Source organism: Halyomorpha halys, unplaced genomic scaffold (genome assembly GCF_000696795.3).
Source record: "Halyomorpha halys isolate HHAL.00 unplaced genomic scaffold, Hhal_1.1 Scaffold3.1, whole genome shotgun sequence".
Lineage (NCBI taxonomy): Eukaryota > Metazoa > Arthropoda > Insecta > Hemiptera > Pentatomidae > Halyomorpha > Halyomorpha halys.
Window position 1 is genome coordinate 2,200,832 of NW_027115249.1, and position 4,862 is coordinate 2,205,693.

At 32.1% G+C, this 4,862-nt stretch overlaps 1 protein-coding gene across 4 annotated transcripts in view; it reads left to right on the forward strand.

Moving 5' to 3' along the window:
* Positions 1-4,862, forward strand: part of LOC106683814 (uncharacterized) — a 445,492-nt gene that overhangs the window by 37,052 nt on the left and 403,578 nt on the right. The window lies entirely within an intron of this gene.

Below are 4,862 nucleotides of genomic sequence, written 5' to 3' on the forward strand. Positions count from 1 at the left end.
ATTTATTGATATTTACAACTGTATACACATATATACAACAAGTAAATTTGCTGTAGGTGACATAGTGACATGATAAAAACATGTGGAGAATCTAAACTCCAATAACATTTCTAGAGAAGAAGATCTCGAGGCCATCTTCTTTTCAGACGCCTAGGAGGATTATTAGGTAATGGAGGAGAAGCCAGGAAACAAGTGGATTTGGGTGGTTGAGAAGTTTATTATGGAAGAAACGGTATCTGGTTCTGGCCAAATCGGCAACATATGGAATATTGAGGTCCTGATGGATGACTGATAAGTATAAAAGAATAAAAAATAAAATAAAATCAGTCTAGTACACTTATATCTATGTAGTGAAATATAACACGAGTAAAGAACTGTTTTTTATGTGTTGGAAAGAATTACCCACCTTACGTTAAGGAAAGTAAGCTTAAATGTTTTCGAAAATAGAATATTGATATTGGGTGTGGCATATTAGCACCGTATCGGGACGCCCGGACTTCACACCTGTGTCAAATGCTTTATAGTTTGGTGTAGATTGGAGTATTTGCGTGTGTTTGTGCATTAGTAGGGGTATTCATGATCTTTAGTTTAACATGTTAAAGCGTGTTAAGTGAAAAAACTTATGTTAAATGGAGAAATAATGTCAAATCCTTCTTTTATCGAGTCAAAACGATATGACAGGGGTATTCATGATGTTGTGTTAACTGTTATATGTTTTACCATGTTAAATGTTATAACTATAGGATTGTGAGGTTGTGACAAAGTAAGGAGCATTAAGGATTTTGGAAGTCATGTTAAACGTTAAATGCATAAGAGCCCCTAGCGGATTTCTCAGCAACTTGTTGTATAAGCCTTTATGTTTATAACCTTCCTTCCAGACCCTCATGTTATTGTTTACTTCAGTTTTGATTTAAGTAATTAATTAAAACATGCCTAGAGTGAGTGAAAAGTGGAGTTTGTGTGAAAGTTTAGCTTATGAGTGTCTTATTGATCTTCAAACTTGTGAAGAAGAGAATGAAGATGAGCTAATTGACAACTGTATTGAAAGTCACAACAACTAATATGGCGGCGATCTCAACTGGTCTATTGTGTGACGTCATTCTCGATTTAACTGACCAAGTAACAGACTCTCAGCCATGTTAAATGTTATTTCGTTTTACCACGGCAAAAGAAGGCAATTTTTTTCGATTTAACACGAGTTTTTCCATTTAACACGCTTTAACATAGATCATGAATACCCCTAACATGTAACAGTCTATTACTAGGTCTGTTAAATGGAGAATGACGTCAGGCAACAGACCAGCCGAGCTCGTCACGGTTTTATTTGTTGTCGTGTTAGGTTACTTGCTCGTAGTTTCTGTTTTGTGTTTTTCTTTTGTCTTGTGTTTTGGTCTTTTTAAAAAATACAATCAGTAGCCAAACTTTTAAACTTTTAATTTTCACTTATTACAACTAAAGATTCTACGAAACAATGGAAAATATAATCTATTTATAAGTATGGCAATAAACTTATTAACAGATTGTGTTCAAATTAAACTTTATACCATATTTATCTTCTTGTGAAGGAGCGAAGCAGATATTTGCCATGAGAGCACGCTGATACTATATATTGGGTCATTTTATATGAAATGTCCAGTTTTATTATTTTAGAAATTCAGAGAGATATTATTGGACTTTTCAGATTATAATGGGTAGTTATTAATCCTCACTCTTATTAGATAATATTCATTATCATTTCAATTCATTGCACATTTTTTAGTATACCATCAGATATGGCCATCGAAACACGCGATTTTCGAGTAATTTTTTTTTTTACTTGGACGCTTTGGAGCTCAAGCTTCTAGATATATTTTTATTTATAACGTATTTATTTCCTTACGAAATGCATATATTACGAGATGCATATATTTGCAGTGATAGCGCTCTGACACAATGCCGTAACAGCTGACTGGATGAGGCAACTTTGACTCAGGGCCTACTCGATCCGACATAATTTAATTGATTACTTTGAACAAGTCATCTCGTCAGCTCCATGATTATATTCTAGCCCTGCATTAATCATCCAGCCGTTGTCAACAGCTATCGAATAATTTAAATCAATATCATACTTAAAGATATTACAGTAATAATTGTAATAATATTATAAGAGGAGAAAAAAGGCAGTTATCTCACCCCAATTTTTGATTGCTTTAATGAAAACTATGTATAATTACTAGTCAAAATTGATGAGTCTGCCAAGTATAGGTAGGAGGAATAAAAAATGGCTGCTGTTTCAAAACCTTAAAAAAAACATTAATTTTTCATTCGGATCTCTATATATTAAAAACTATCAATAACACTAGAAAATCTAAGAAAAATACATTTAAAGATGAGCTAATTTGCTAAAATATGAGCACTTAAAGAGTAGTTAGTGAATTTATTTTGAAAAACCTATATCTCCAAAACCATTTGACATACAGATGTCTATTAGCACTCAACTTAAAGCTAGTTTAATGAGCTATAAAGTAATTTATGATGTTTATCTTCGTAGGAGTAATATTTTACATGAAATTAGCTAAAATAAATAGATTTATAGTTGTTCGGACAAATTTTCATTTACCAAATTTATATTCATATGTGAATATCATAAAAACTACTACCCCTACAAATATAAGTGTCATAAACTACTTTATGTATCTAGAGATATATTTTTCCAAAAATCCAACATTTTATACGAACAACTAGAAATTAACATTTTGTGAGTTTATTTTGTCAAATATCATAAAACTAATACTCATACAAAGGTAAACATAATTAACTATTTTGTAGTAAATTTAACTAGCATTAATTTGAGCGCTGGCAGACATCTGTACGTCCAATGGTTTCTGAAATGAAGTTTTTCATAAATCAAAATTATTGTCCGAACAACTATAAATCAATTTATTTTAGCAAATATCATTAAAACTACTATTCCTGCGAAGGTAAAGGTCATAAACTTCTTTATAGTCCATTAAACTAGCTTTAATTTGAGTGCTAATAGACATCTGTACGTCAAATGGTTTTTGAGATATAAATTTTACAAAATAAATTCACTAACTACTGGTCTAAATAGCTCTATTAGGGCTCATATTTTAGCAAATTTACTCTTCTTTAAATGATGTTTTCTTAGGTTTTCTTGTGTTGTTCCTACTTTTTAAGATATAGAGCTCCGAAGGAAAAATTAGTTTTTTTTATCGCTTTGAAACAGCCGCCATTTTATTCCCCCTACTTACACTTGGCAGACTCATGAATTTTGACTATTAATTATACATAGTTTTTATTAAAGTAATCAAAAATTGGGGTTAGATAACTGCTTTTTTTTCTTCCTTCTTGTACTTCTGCTCTTGTACTATAAGTAAGCGTTATAACATGTGTTATTTGTGTAAAAAAAATTATTTGAAACTAATGTTTCAACCTATAGTGTAATCTTCTCTCAGTGAGCAGTAAACTATAAATGAGCTGATTTCACAACTTACATGAGATGTTTAGACCGCTACCTGATCTTGCCTTCGTACATCAATCCTGGTTGTTGCTAAATATACTATTCCAAATTGGAATGGAACGAGAATTTAAATCATGACACATTTTCTGCTAATTAGTGAGCAAAGAGACCAAAATAAAATCCCTGTGGGAGCAAATGAGTTTTAATAAGTTAGTAATAATGATAATTTAATTGTAATAGATAATTTTTTTTTAATTCAGTTATTGGTATTTACAACTGTACATAAAATACAACAAGGAATTTTGAAGTAAGATTATAATGGTATGATACAGGCATGTAGAGAAACTACTCATTGGTAGCACTTTAAAAACATTTTTACAATATAAGGTCTCGAGGCCATCTTCTTTTCAGACGCCTCGGAGGATTGTCATGAATGAAAGAGTAAGCAAGGTTAGAAACTAATGGGTTTGAGTGGTTAGGAAGTAATAAAAGGATTGATATCTGGTTCGAGCTAGATCGCTTATATATAGAATATTAAGGTCTTTACGAAGGATTTTGGATTTTAAGGATTGGATACGAGAGGAATTCGAAGGTTTAGTGGAGCCCTAAAGCTCAACTCCGTATGAATAAACAAATTAAATAGAGCTTTGGGTGGTCTCATAGATTAAGAAATTATTGCTTATCTCGTTCAATATTTTGGAAGTTCCGCTCTCGCGGTCACTCCTGCTTCTTCTAGTTCCATCCCACGTATTCAACCAAGAATACCATGAATCTTCACCTTGTGTCTGGAAAAACGTCTCTCAACCTCAGTGGTTGGCCTGCTAGTCCTCAGTTCTGGCATAGTGGTAGGGGCAAGGGTCCTAGCTTGCATGGTGCATTTATAATTTAGGATGGTATTGCAGTCACTGCGTCTTTGGGCTCTTATAGAACGCCCTGCTACGGAGGGGCATCAAAAAATTAGACCCTTGACCCCCATTTTATATAAAATAAACGAAGAACGGAAACTTTGGATTGTGTTAATCCGACAGGAGCAAAATTATAAAATTATTGGTAATATAATTTTTATGATGGAGAAAGGACCCCGAAGCGTCGAAGAAAAATTAATAATCAATAAAAAGGAAAAATTAATTTTACAATTATTAATATATTAATAATTCATGATGCGTTTAATGTAAAACGTTCTAATACTACAAATGTTTTAAGTATAGCATTCTGAGCAGAATAATTTTTTTTTTTTTATATTTTCCAAAACAAATTCCCAAAATGATGATATTGTAGTTCTTCGGACAAAACTTTCGGTTTATGGAAAAATATATCTTAGGAACCATAAGACAGATGTCTGCCAGCACTTATATTAAAGCTGCTAGAATGTACCAGGTCATTCAAAAAGTCCTGTCGTTTT